Consider the following 14798-nt stretch of genomic DNA (forward strand, 5'->3'; position numbering starts at 1 on the left):
AGTTTAAAGCTTTGGTTGATCTTAGCTTTGATTACCCTAAAGAGTGAAGAGAGCTAAAATAAAAACCCTGCAGATACTGCTGTCCAGATGCACATTTTCCTCCCAAGCATGCGACACTTAGCTCATGGCAAGGCTTAAATTACTAATATACAGGCGGAATGGAACATCTTGTCGGACTATGGGGGAGAGCAGCGGAGTGATTAACTCATTGGGCGAAACTTTTTCTTCTCTGCTCTGAATTCAGCCTAAAGCCGACCATTAAAACCGATGGCCATTCGCACTAATCCATTGCGCTCTGGACGCATGGGGTCGAATCCAATCCTTAACTATAACTGGCCACACTGGGCTTTTCAGTCTGTGCCTCTGCGCTGTTCATGCGAATACTAAAATAAACACGGAAACATTGCATAAACATAGAACAGAGATCGCGAATCGCAGGTACGCCTTTTCATCTCTCTTCCTTCCACTGAGATTGAAACAGAATGCAAGACTAGCGGGAAAACAAATGATTAGACAGCAGAAATATAATGTTAACTTTTAGGAACAAATATAATTTCAAAAGATTTTATCAACATTAATGACCAGATTATCTGTATTTTTTGTCTTTCGTTGAGAGATAAATAATGGGCAGTGCACTGGGGAGAAATCCTCGTTCTTTTCGAAATAGTGCCCTGGTATCTGAGGACTCAGCGTTACGTCTTTTCAGAAAGACGGTGCCGCCGACAGTGCAGCACTCCCTCAGTACTGCTCTGGAGTTTCAGCCCGGATTATGAGCTCAAGTCTCTGGAGTGGGGCTTGAGTTTGCTGCCGCTGAACCACGGCTGACACCTAAACTCAGTTCATTCGGCTCGAGTGAAATGGCGAAGACAAAAAAATGACAGTGGATTAAATCTTCAACTTGGGGCCCAAGAATAAACCGCATGATTGTATACCTGTTTAAAAGGGATGTGCTGTCAGACCCGGATCATTCTGTGTCTGTTTAAATGGGATGTACTGTCAGTCCCGGATCATTCTGTACCTGTTTAAAAGGGATGTGCTGTCAGTCCCGGATCATTCTGTGTCTGTTTAAATGGGATGTGCTGTCAGTCCCGGATCATTCTGTGTCTGTTTAAAAGGCATGTGCTGTCAGTCCCGGATCATTCTGTGTCTGTTAAAAAGGGATGTGCTGTTAGTCCCGGATCATTCTGTATCTGTTTAAAAGGGATGTGCTGTCAGTCCCGGATCATTCTGTGTCTGTTTAAAAGGGATGTGCTCAGTCCCGGATCATTCTGTGTCTGTTTAAAAGGGATGATCTGCCAGTCCCGGATCATTCTGTGTCTGTTTAAAAGGGATGTGCTGTCAGTCCCAAATCATTCTGTGTCTGTTTAAAAGGGATGTGCTGTCAGTCCCGGATCATTCTGTATCTGTTTAAAAGGGAGGTGCTGTCAGTCCAGGATCATTCTGTGTCTGTTTAAAAGGGATGTGCTGTCAGTCCCGGATCATTCTGTATCTGTTTAAAATGGAGGTGCTGTCAGTCCCGGATCATTCTGTGTTTGTTTAAAAGGGATGTGCTGTCAGTCCAGGATCATTCTGTGTCTGTTTAAAAGGGATGTGCTGTCAGTCCAGGATCATTCTGTGTCTGTTTAAAAGGGATGTGCTGTCAGTCCAGGATCATTCTGTGTCTGTTTAAAAGGGATGTGCTGTCAGTCCAGGATCATTCTGTGTCTGTTTAAAAGGGATGTGCTGTCAGTCCCGGATCATTCTGTATCTGTTTAAAAGGGAGGTGCTGTCAGTCCAGGATCATTCTGTGTCTGTTTAAAAGGGATGTGCTGTCAGTCCCGGATCATTCTGTGTCTGTTTAAATGGGGTGTGCTGCCAGTTCCGAATTATTCTGTGTCTGTTTAAAAGGGATGTGCTGTCAGTCCCGGATCATTCTGTATCTGTTTAAAAGGGATGTGCTGTCAGTCCCGGATCATTCTGTGTCTGTTTAAAAGGGATGTTCTGCCAGTCCCGAATCATTCTGTCTCTGTTTAAAAGAGATGTGCTGCCAGTCCCGGATCATTCTGTGACTGTTTAAAAGTGATGTACTGACAGTCCCGAATCATTCTCTGTCTGTTTAAAAGGGATGTACTGTGAGTCCCGGATCATTCTCTGCCTGTTTAAAATGGATGTTCTGCCAGTCCCGAATCATTCTGTCTCTGTTTAAAAGGGATGTGCTGCCAGTCCCGGATCATTCTGTGTCTGATTAAAAGGGATGTACTGTCAGTCCCGGATCATTCTGTGTCTGTTTAAAAGGGATGTGCTGTCAGTCCTGGATCATTCTGTCTCTGTTTAAAAGGGATGTGCTGCCAGTCCCGGATAATTCTGTTTCTGTTTAAAAGGGATGTGCTGTCAGTCCCGGATCATTCTGTGCCTGTTTAAAAGGATTGTGCTGTCAATCCCGGATCATTCTGTTTCTGTTTAAAAGGGATGTGCTGTCAGTCCCGGATCATTCTGTGCCTGTTTAAAAGGGATGTGCTGTCAGTCCCGAATCATTCTGTGTCTGTTTAAAAGGGATGTGCTGCCAGTCCCGGGTCATTCTGTGTCTGTTTAAAAGGGATGTTCTGTCAGTCTGGATCATTCTGTATCTGTTTAAAAGGGATGTGCTGCCAGTCCCGGATCATTCTGTATCTGTTTAAAAGGGATGGGCTGTCAGTCCCGGATCATTCTGTGTCTGTTTAAAAGGGATGTGCTGTCAGTCCCGGATCAGTCTCTATCTGTTTAAGAGGGATGTGCTGTCAGTCCCGGATCATTCTGTCCCTGTTTAAAAGTTATTTGCTGTCAGTCCCGGATCATTCTGTGTCTGTTTAAAAGGGATGTGCTGCCAGTCCCGGATCATTCTGTGTCTGTTTAAAAGGTATGTGCTGTAAGTACCGGATCATTCTGTGTCTGTTTAAAAGGGATGTGCTGCCAGTCCTGGATCATTCTGTGTCTGTTTAAAAGGGATGTGCTATCAGTCCCAGTTCAATCTGTGTCTGTTTAAAAGGGATGTGCTGTCAGTCCCGATTATTCTGCTTCTGTTTAAAAGGGATGTTCTGCCAGTCCCGGATCATTCAGTGTCTGTTTAAAAGGGATGTGCTCTCAGTCCCGGATCATTCTGTGTCTGTTTAAAAGGGATGTGCTGCCAGTCCCGGATCATTCTGTATCTCTTTAAAAGGGATGTGCTGTCAGTCCCGGATAATTCTGTGTCTGTTTAAAATGGATGAGTTGTCAGTCCCGGATCATTCAGTGTCTGTTTAAAAGGGATGTGCTGCCAGTCCCGGATCATTCTGTGTCTGTTTAAAAGGGATGTGCTGTCAGTCCCGGATCATTCAGTGTCTGTTTAAAAGGGGTGTGCTGTCAGTCCCTGATCATTCTGTGCCTGTTTCAAAGGGATGCGCTGTCAGTCCCGAATCATTCAGTGTCTGTTTAAAAGGGATATTCTGTCAGTCGCGGGACATTCTGTGTCTGTTTATAAGTGATCTGCTGTCAGTCCAGGATCATTCTGTGTCTGTTTAAAAGGGATGTGCGGTCAGTCCCGGATCATTCTGTCAATGTTTAAACGGGATGCGCTGTCAGTCCCGGATCATGCTGTGTCTGTTTAAAAGGGATGTGCTGTCAGTCCCGAATCATTCTGTGCCTGTTTAAAAGGAATATGCTGTCAGTCCCATATCATTCTGTATCTGTTTGAAAGGGATGTGCAGTCAGTCCTGGATGATTCTGTGTCTGTTTAAAAGGGATGTGCTGTCAGTCCTGGATCATTCTGTGTCTTTTAAAAGGGATGTGCTATCAGTCCCAGTTCAATCTGTGTCTGTTTAAAAGGGATGTGCTGTCAGTCCCGATTATTCTGCTTCTGTTTAAAAGGGATGTTCTGCCAGTCCCGGATCATTCAGTGTCTGTTTAAAAGGGATGTGCTCTCAGTCCCGGATCATTCTGTACCTGTTTAAAAGTGATGTGCTGTCGGTCCCAGGTCATTCTGTGTCTGTTTAAAAGGGATGTGCTGCCAGTCCCGGATCATTCTGTATCTCTTTAAAACAGATGTGCTGTCAGTCCCGGATAATTCTGTGTCTGTTTAAAATGGATGAGTTGTCAGTCCCGGATCATTCAGTGTCTGTTTAAAAGGGATGTGCTGCCAGTCCCGGATCATTCTGTGTCTGTTTAAAAGGGATGTGCTGTCAGTCCCGGATCATTCAGTGTCTGTTTAAAAGGGGTGTGCTGTCAGTCCCAGATCATTCTGTGCCTGTTTAAAAGGGATGCGCTGTCAGTCCCGGATCATTCAGTGTCTGTTTAAAAGGGATATTCTGTCAGTCGCGGAACATTCTGTGTCTGTTTATAAGTGATCTGCTGTCAGTGCAGGATCATTCTGTGTCTGTTTAAAAGGGATGTGCGGTCAGTCCCGGATCATTCTGTCAATGTTTAAACGGGATGTGCTGTCAGTCCCGGATCATGCTGTGTCTGTTTAAAAGGGATGTGCTGACAGTCCCGGATTATCCTGTGCCTGTTTAAAAGGGATGCGCTGTCAGTCCTGGATCATTCCGTTTCTGTTTAAAAGGGATGTGCTGTCAGTCGCGGATCATTCTGTGTCTGTTTAAAAGTGATGTGCTGTCAGTCCAGGATCATTCTGTGTCTGTTTAAAAGTGATGTGCTGTCAGTCCAGGATCATTCTGTGTCTGTTTAAGAGGGATGTGCGGTCAGTCCCGGATCATTCTGTGTCTGTTTAAACGGGATGTGCTGTCTGTCCCGGATCATTCTGTGTCTGTTTAAAAGGAATGTGCTGTCGATCCCGGATCATTCTGTGTCTGTTTAAAAGGGTGTGCTGTCAGTCCCAGTTCAATCTGTGACCATTTAAAATGGATGTGCTGTCAGTCCCGGATCATTCTGTGTCTGTTTAAAAGGGATGTTCTGTCAGACCCGGATCATTCTATGTATGTTTAAAAGGGGTGTGCTGGCAGTCCCGGATCATTCTGTACCTGTTTAAAAGGGATGTGCTGTCAGACCCGGATCATTCTATGTCTGTTTAAAAGGGATGTGCTGTCAGTCCCGGATCATTCTGTGTCTTTTTAAACGGGATGTGCTGTCAGTCCCGGATCATTCTGTGTCTGTTTAAAAGGGATGTGCTGTCAGTCCCAGATCATTCTGTGTCTGTTTAAAACGGGTGTGCTGTCGGTCCCGGATCATTCTGTGTCTGTTTAAAAGGGATGTGCTGCCAGTCCCGGATGATTCTGTGTCTGTTTAAACGGGATGTGCTGTCAGTCCCGGATCATTCTGTGTCTGTTTAAAAGGGATGTGCTGCCAGTCCCGGATCATTCTGTGTCTGTTTAAAAGGGATGTGCTCTCAGTCTCGGATCATTTTGTACCTGTTTAAAAGGGATGCGCTGTCGGTCCCGGATCATTCTGTGTCTGTTTAAAATGGATGTGCTGCCAGTCCCGGATCATTCTGTGTCTGTTTAAAAGGGATGTTCTGCCAGTCTCGGATGATTCTGTGTCTGTTTAAAAGGAATGTGCTGTCAGTCCCGGGTCATTCTGTGGCTGTTTAAAAGGGATGTTCTGCCAGTCCCGGATCATTCTGTATCTGTGTAAAAGCGATGTTCTGCTAGTCCCGGATCATTCAGTGCCTGTTTAAAAGGAATGTGCTTTCAGTCCCATATCATTCTGTATCTGTTTGAAAGGGACGTGCAGTCAGTCCCGGATGATTCTGTGTCTGTTTAAAAGGGATGTGCTGTCAGTCCCGGATCATTCTGCTTCTGTTTGAATGGGATGTGCAGTCAGTCCCGGATCATTCTGTGTCTGTTTAAAAGGGATGTGCTGTCAGTTCCGATTCATTCTGTGTCTGTTTGAAAGGGCTTTGCTGTCAGTCCTTGTTCATACTGTGTCTGTTTAAAAGGGATGTGCTGTCAGGCCAGGATCACTCATGTCTGTTTAAAAGGGATGTGCTGTTAGTCCCGGATCAATCTGTATCTGTTTAAAAGCGATGTGCTCTCAGTCCCTGATCATTCCGTGCCTGTTTAAAAGGGATGTGCTGTCAGTCCCGGATCATTCTGTGTCTGTTTAAAAGCGATGTGCTCTCAGTCCCTGATCATTCCGTGCCTGTTTAAAAGGGATGTGCTGTCAATCCCGGATCATTCTGTGTCTGTTTAAAAGCAATGTGCTCTCAGTCCCTGATCATTCCGTGCCTGTTTAAAAGCGATGTGCTCTCAGTCCCGGATCATTCTGTGTCTGTTTAAAAGCGATGTGCTCTCAGTCCCTGATCATTCCGTGCCTGTTTAAAAGGGATGTGCTGTCAGGCCAGGATCATTCTGTGTCTGTTTAAAAGGGATGTGCTGTTAGTCCCGGACCATTCTGTGTCTGTTTAAAAGGCACGTGCTGTCATTCCTACATCTTTCTTTATCTGGTTAAAGGGGATGTTTACCTTAAATGCATCATACAACCTCCTTTCTGTTTAAACAAGAAAGGAGGTTGTATGATGCATATCAGGCGAATTCTTTAAGGCAGAATCAGTCCAAATATAATAAGTTGAGAAGGGGATGTGAAGATACAAATACGAATTGCAAAGGGAGTATGAGATTAGAATGGCGTGAAATATAAAATGGAACTCAAAAATCTACTACTGGCATGCAAACAGTAAGTGGGTAGTAAGAGGCGGGGTGCGGCCTATTAGAGACAAGGAAGGGCTTGCCATAATTTTCCAATCTTCCATAGATGCGGGGGAGGTGCCTGAGGACTTGAAAGTGGCAAATGTGACACCATTTTTCAAGAAAGGATGTAAGGATGATCCAATAACTACAGGCCGGTCAGTCTAACATCAGTGGTGGGTAAAGTTTTAGAAACAATAATCAAAGAAAAAATTAACGGGCACTTGGAGAAGTTTAAGCTAATTAAGGAGAGCCAACACGGATGTGTAAATGCAGAACGTGCTTGGTTAATCTAATTGAATTTTTTGATGAAGTAACAGAGACAATTGATGAAGTGAATGCAATGGATGTTGGCTATATGGATTTTCAGAAGGCGTTTGACATAGTACCACAGAAAAGGCTGGTTAACAAAATTGAGGCTCATGGAATTGGTGAGTCAGTGGCAGCTTGGATAAGGAATTGGCTTAAGGACAGAAAACAGCGAGTTGAGATAAATGGCAGTTTTTCAGACTGGAGGATGGTAGACAGTGTTGTTCCTCAAGGGTCAGTGCTGTGGTCACTGCTTTTTTATTATATATATAAGTGACCTGTATATTGGAATACGGAGTAGAGTTTATAAATTCGCCGATGACACCAAACCTGGGGGTGTGACAAACAGTGATGATGATGCCAAACGACTGCAACAGGACATAAAAAATCTAGCAGAACAGACAAGTTGCAGATGGGATTTAATACAGGGAATTCTGAGGTGATGCATTTTGGCAGAACGAACAGGGAGAGGGAATATACACTTAAAGGCACAGTTTTAAATAATGTGCAGGGACAGAGGGACCTGGGAGTTAATGTGCATAGGTCCCTGGAGGTGGCAGGACATATTCAGAGAGTGGAGAACAGAGCATTTGTGATCTTGGGCTTCATATATAGAGGTACTGAGTACAAAAGTAGAGAAGTTATGCTGAACCTTTATAGAGTGCTGGCTAGGCCACAACTGGAGTATTGCGTCCAGTTCTGGTCATCACACTTTAAGAAGAATGTGAAGGCCCTTGAGATGGTGCAGAGGAGATTTACCAGAATGGTTCCAGGGATGGGGGATCTTAGCTACAAGGAGAGGTTGGAGAAGCTGGATTTGTTTTCATTAGAGTAAAGGATGTTGAGGAGTGATTTGATAGAAGTGTACAAGATAATGACGGGTTTCGATAGGCGAGACTGGGAACGGCTTTTCCCACTAGTTTATGGTACAAGGACTAGGGGATTTAAGATTATAAGCAAGTGATACAGGGGTGTGTGAAGAAACAAAATTACACACTGGTGATGACCTGCAATTTCCTGCCGTTGGAAATGGTGGAATCAGAGACACTGAATGTTTTCAAGGGGAGACTGGATAGGCTTTTGAGGGAAATAAACTTGCAGAAATACGGCAATAGTGCGAGGGAATGGTACTGACTTGATTGCACTACAGAGAACCGGCACTGGCTCGATGGGCCGAATTACCTCCGTCTGTGCGATTATGACCCTATGATTAAATCGGGTGAGTGCACAGTCACGGATCATCACTTGTATAAGTCTTTTTAACAGGAATGCGAATTCAGCTGTGATGACCCCGTTGTTAAGGTTGGCGGGGTTCAGGCCGGGACCTGAACCCAGGATTTGAACCCGGGATCTCTCGCATTTATTTAAGCAGCGAAATTCTCTGAGAGAGAATCAGACCTCTCGACCAACGAACCGCCGATTTTGGGCTCCAAGTTGCATTATGTTTCCCTGCGCTGTTGTGAGCCCAGTTCGCAGAGGACCTGTTCATTAATATGAAATATGTTTCTATTTTCCTAAATCCACTGCTTTATATGAGCCGTTTCCCTGAATCTGCTCACAATTCTCCCCATCACAAGAAGATCCGGGCAGCAATGGTCACGTGGCCAAGTGGATTAGGGGTTTGACTTTGGTGCGAATCGTTCAGTTGGCAGATGATTGCAGAATCGAGTCCTGCCGCGGTCGATTAATTAACTGGGTGAAACCATCTTCTTCCCTGTTCTGAATCTGCCTTCAAACTGACCATTTCTGTCAGCCCCTCACCTGAAGATAACGGAAGGCCTTTTGCTTATATGAGCTGATTGTACATTTTCAACATTGTAGGTCTGTGTGCACGGGCAGGACAAGCGGTGAAGGGGACTTTCTTTCAGAGTATTTCTGCTTTGAAGCAAAAAGCAGGAAATAGAAACATAGAAGATAGCAGCAGGAGTAGGCCATTCGGCCTCCCGAGCCTGTTCTGCCATTTAATGAGATCATGGCTGATCATCCAATTTCAGGACCATGTCCTGTGCTTTCTCCCCATATCCCTTGGAATGGTTGAGCGCAGGCTAATCCATTGTGTTCTGCACGCGTGGGTTTGAATCCCGTCCTCGTCGTTATTCCATTACACGATTGATGCTGATAAACCTTCCGAGCATTTCACTGAATTTTGCGTAAAATAGGCTTTATAATCGCAATCTCGTCAAAATCACACTGGTGATTCAGGTCTGTGCACTCTTCATATCTTGTTCAATTTAAAACAGGCCACTGGAGTACTTGAATGAAGGGAACACGGGAATCAGAGATTGAGGATCATTCCTACCTGTCTTCCTTCCTCTGCGATTGGCAGCAAATGTAAGACTAGCGGAAACAAAGCCAAATGATTAGGGAGCAGAAACATAACTTCATCGTTCAGGAGGAAATGTAATTTCAAAAATATTTATCAATCTTAATGAGGAGATTTTCTGTTTTAGTGACTTTGGGTGAGAGATAAATAATGGGCAGGACAATGGGGAGAAATCCTCATTCTTTTTGGCATACTCTCATGGGATCTGAGGCCTCGGTTGAACGTCTTACTGGAAAGATGGGACTGCCGACCGTGCAGCTCTCCCTCAGTACTGCACTGGAGTGTCAGCCTGGATTATGTGCTCAGGTCTCTGTTCATTCGGCTGGAGTGAAATGACGGAGATAAAGGGAAAAATGATATAGAGTTCAGCTTCAACTTGGCGCCCTAGCAAAATCGCGTATCGTAATCGGCCGCCCTTTATAAAAACCAGTTATGTTTCCATCTATTTCATAAGCACTGATAATCAGGCCTGTCTATAATGGGCGGGGTCGTGGTCAGTCAAGGATCACTCTGTGTCTGTTTAAACCGGGTGTGCTCACAATCCCGGATCATTTAGTGCGTTAGTCTATTTTAAAGAAAAGCGATTCCAGTTGTGATGACCGAGTTGGTGAGTTTTATCTAAATGCGGTGGGGCTCGTCTGGGATTTGAGCCCAGTAGCTCTCGCATTTTAATTTGTGAAATTTCCCACGCGAGAATCATGCCCCAAGACCAAGGAGCCGCCGATTTATTTCCGAAGTTGCATTAGGTTTCTCTGCTCTTGTGCGAACCCAGTTCGCAGAGGTCGTGTTCATTAATTTGAAATATGTTTATCTTTTCCTAAATCGACTTCTTTATCCGAGCAGTTTCCTGAATCTGTTCACTATTCTCCCCATAACAAGAAGGTCGGCGACAACCTAATTGTGGATATGGTGTTTGGGCGATTGTCTTTACATAACTTTCGTCCTTGTAATTCTCAACATCATGTTCAGGTGAATCGTTGTTTTTGTTCAACATGATGTCGGAAACCTGTACAGATAACTCGTGAGTTTACACATCTTCTCGCTTGTGCCAAAGGCTTAGTCACTGCTTTGAAATCGAATCTATTTCCTGCACATTATTCTTCGCCTGATATTTGCTGGTTTAACAGTTAAAACTGGCCCCACCTTCCCTCTGAAGGGCTCCTTTAAACCTCCCATCCCTTATTGGAACACGGTGGGCCTGAGGAGCCTAAGGGCCCACGTGGAACAGCTAATAAGTGAATAGTTTGCGGAAAAAACAATTGTACCTTCTGCTCCGGTCGAAATAGAGCACAGCAAAGGTATTGGCTGCTCTAGGTGAGGCTCGAACTCACAACCTCAGCATTTCTCCGAGTCTGATACTGTTATATAAGTACCGCGCGCTAACCGATTGCGCCACTAGAGCTGCGCTTAATTTGAGTTAGTTATCTGTGCTCATTTACTTGCACATTTCAGGCTGTCTAATCTTGTGGGGGCGCAATGTTGTTTAATTGAGGCGCATTGGCTGGGTTTATATGAAAGAGTGAAGCAGGAGTGACTCTCATGTGTTAGCGAGCTGGTGAATTTACCAAAGGCTGCACCAGATCCTGGTGTCATAAGCACTGAACATTATTACCCAGCTCCTGAAATACAGGCTGCAAAAGAGAACCGATGAAAAGTCATCACATGCAAAACAAAAAAACGTTTTAAAATTTTGCGCATTATTCGTGCCCGTGTAGCGGTTATCACTTCTATCTAAAGTACAGCAGGTCCCTGGTTCAATCATGTTTTGCAGGAAGAGATTAATAAAATACATTTACAGCCACGCGGTATTCTCCTTTTCTCTATACTGTTCTGTAAACACTCAAAATCTACAGAGATACCGACTGTGTGAGAGATCATTACAGGATCCTGCAGCGCTGCCTCTGTTAATAGCGACAGTTCGGAGCCGCATTTCAGACGCGGCAACAAACCCATGAGTTGATTTGCTGTTCCCCAGCTCCCGGAGTGAGTGGGGCCGTGACAGCAGTGAAGTTCAGGCCGTCTGTCCGGCCCCGCTCTCGCTAAGCGTTCGCTGCCAGCGGAAAGCAGCGATTGCAGCCTCAGAGAGAATAAACTGCCCATCGCTGCAAAACAATATATCACTGAAGCAGAGGAGCGCAGAGATTTGCATCTGCAGCGTGTAGGTGAGGATGTAACGTTTGACTTCGATCGACTCATTGTTTTGGAACCGCTGAAATTGAATCTCTCTCCAGCAGATGTTGCAGCTTTACGTATGAAAAGTGCCCTCGAGGTGCAATCGACAAATTTGGAGATGCCGTGTAGTGGGACAAGTTAAAGGATCAGCAGAGTTAATGCCAAGAACAAATTAAGCAGTAGCCCAGGTTGATGAACCTTGCACTGGTGAGAATCCTGGATGGAGATTTAGAGGAAGCGACAGTGGGAAGGGCTGTACTGCGATTCTAACACTTCTCCAAGCACATTCCGGGCAAGTCATCGACAGTAAAAAGAGGGCTTGGAACCGGAATGGAACTGTGGGCACACGTCTCAGTCAAAGTCGATGGCAAGAGAAAGCCATTTGATTTTACGTTTGATAACCAGTTGATTGGGCCTGTATTCTAGACAGAGTGACTCTTTCGTCTAGGGTTATGAACCTCGCTTTGTGGATTGTAGATTGAAATTTGCGAAAGCTCGCACGTGAGCCTCTTTTTAAAGTCGACTTCTAATATTGGATTTGCACTCAAAACTTGTTCTAATCCGTCTAAGAAATGATCGTTCAGGACCCAAATCATTCTCCATCAATCTCCAGCGGCTTAGCAGGAAGGTCAATGCAAACTGTCATGTAAATATCATGGCTTTAAAGACAAACAATTAAAGTATTGTTTTATCAAACAATCACAGGTGATGGTTGTAAGTATATTTGTGTGTGTCCATATTACATACGAACGTATTTGTGAGTTGCTGTTGTGTTAGATGTAAATGCATTTGCACTTCTGATCGTTACAAATATGTTTAGATGTATCTGCATTATTTATTATTGTATTGAGCGGAGGAATCTGTGTCAGTTATAAATGTATTTCTGAGCGAGTCAAATGTCCAGTCCGGCCCCATTCTACCTTCTCATTGCCCCCACGTGGGACACAGCAGACCATCTGTTACATTCGGATTCAACTTTTGCTTTTATTGATATTTAGAAAATGTGAGCTGTAGAAAGTAATAACCCTGCATCCATCAGCCTCTCTGATACCTCCTGAGCGTCCCTTACTCTGTCTGATAGGCCCTGAGCGTCCCTTACCCGCTCCAGAACCTCTTGAGCATCCCTTACCCTGTCTCGTACATCTGGAGGGTCCTTTACCCTGTCTGGTACATCGGGAGCGTCCCTCACCCTATCTGAAACATCCGGAGCGTCCCTTACACTGTCTGGTACATCGGGAGCGCACATTATCCAGTCTGGTACATCCGTAGCGTCTCTTACTCTATCCGATGCATCCGGAGCATCCCTTGGCCTGTCTGATATATCCGGAGCATCCCGTACCCTGTGAGATATACCCGGAGCGTCCCTTACCCTTTTTGGTCCATCTAGACTGTGCCTTAAACTGTCTGGTATATCCGGAGCGTACCTTACCCTGTCTGGTTAAACAAGAGCGTCCCTTACCATGTATGGCAAATTCGGAGCGTCCCTGAAGCTGTCTGGTACATCCGGAGCGTCCCTTACACTGTCTGTTACATCCGGAGTGTCCCTTACCCTGTCTAGTACAACAGAAGCGTCCTTTACACTGTCTGGTAAATCCGGAGCGTCCCTGAAACAGTTTGGTATATCCGGAGCGTCCTTTCCCCTGTCTATTATGTCCGGAGCGTCCCTTACTCTCCTTGATAAATCCTGAGCCTCCATTTTCCTTTTTGACAACCAGTTTGCCAAAATTACATATTTCACCCTTCATCCGCAGCGATGTAGCGCTTCCTGTCGCTCACGCTCATCAACTATATAGGGAAAAGCATCAACTACCAGGTGAACAAACCCAATTCTTCAGTTAGCCTCCCCAGTGCACTTCATTTCCCAAGGAATGTTCTTGTACAATCGGGCTGCTGTGGTTCCAAAGGTCGGTCCTGCTTTCGCAGAGCTTGTCTGACGAGAGCTCCCGCAGGTCTAAATCTATCGACTGGTTTCAATGCATCAATTCGGATTGGGGCGAATGGGACATGTGCCCCAGGATCAGCGGTGGGAGCAGAGCACACTTAGCGGTGTAAGCAGTGGAAAGTAAATGGTAGATTAAGATAACACCGCAGGAAAGTTACAGTGACATTGAAGGAGGAAAGTAAAGGAGGGCCATTGATTGTGGAAGGAAGAGAAATCTGTGCCGTGACTCGGATTCGGACCGAGGTTGCTGTGGCCAAAGCGCAGAGTACTAACCGCTATATGATCATGGCGCCACACATCAACTTCTGGAGCTCTGCTCTAACCACCACAAAGTAACACACGGCAATGCTTAGAAAAGGTGGAGAATAGGTGAAGAGTTAACAATCAGCACCGCCAGAAATTAGGAAGTGGTGAAATTCGACCCAGGCCCCGCAGCGACTGGAGCCTTCAACCAGAATGGCAACTAGTGCAGCCATAGTTACATTTAAAAGAATTTTAGCCTTTTCACACGAGAAGAAGCTCACCCCCAGAGATTCATTTAAAAAAATGGCCCCGCTGGGAGTCGAACCCAGAATTTTCTGTTTATTAGATAGGCGCTTGTGCCAGCTAAGCCACGGGGCCGAATCCCAAAGCAATTTCTCGCTTCCACTCATTGATATCTATCAGCTAACAGTCACTGTCTTCTGGACTCGCAAGCCGTTGTTTATTTCTCCAGCCCTCTTGTCTATTTCGCCATGTGTTCCATTGCTGTCTGTATCTCCCGCTTAATTTATCTCAGTGTCAAACTGTGAGGTGATTCTGAATGATTACCCTATGTTTGTGTCTTATCTATGTATATAAAAGGATCGATCTGTCTGTCTGTCTATCTGTCTGTCTGTCTGTCTGTCCTCCGGTGTGCGTCTGTCCAGCTATGCACTTGAAAGTTATAGGGCGTACCTGCGCGTGCGTTACCTCCAAAGAAAGCTTACTGGTCCGGGACGGTCGTAAGCGTATTTACTTTTCGGTCGGACGAAAATTGTTGGCGCCTTACCCAAAAAACCTTCAAAATTAAACTCATTACCTGCTAATTAGCATTGATTGACTGACGTCAAGTTTCGACCAATCCTGTGCCGTCACATTGACCAATCCTACAGTTCAGTCGCCTGATGGTTGGCCAATCACTGCGTCTGTGGGTGGGAATAATCGTTTACATCTCAGGGATCTGGCAGCCATTGCCTCAAGCTAAAAACCCCATTTACTTCCAGCTCACAATCTGCTAATCCATCTTCGAAAAAGTTAGTATCTCTTTTAAAAATAACATAAGGTTTACCAAAAACGTTTTATAAGTACTTTCACTTTCATCCTTGAAGGTATTAAAAGGTACAAATGTTGCCCGGCAGCAGATTCAGAGAGGGACACGGAGACAGGGCCCAAAAGCCTGGGA

The 14798-nt window shown here is 45.1% G+C and overlaps 1 non-coding gene across 1 annotated transcript; it reads right to left on the bottom strand.

The window, feature by feature from the left end:
* Window positions 1–10567: 10567 nt before the first annotated feature.
* Window positions 10568–10663, bottom strand: trnai-uau (transfer RNA isoleucine (anticodon UAU)). Its single transcript has 2 exons — window positions 10626–10663; window positions 10568–10603 (listed from the first exon to the last, which is right to left on the bottom strand). It is a non-coding gene; the product is annotated as a tRNA-Ile (tRNA).
* Between the last annotated feature and the right edge of the window lie 4135 nt (window positions 10664–14798).

The sequence above is a fragment of the Somniosus microcephalus genome, unplaced genomic scaffold (assembly GCF_052327205.1).
Source record: "Somniosus microcephalus isolate GS21.2 unplaced genomic scaffold, FLI_Smic_1.0 unresolved_chr1, whole genome shotgun sequence".
In the NCBI taxonomy this organism is placed as follows: Eukaryota; Metazoa; Chordata; class Chondrichthyes; order Squaliformes; family Somniosidae; genus Somniosus; species Somniosus microcephalus.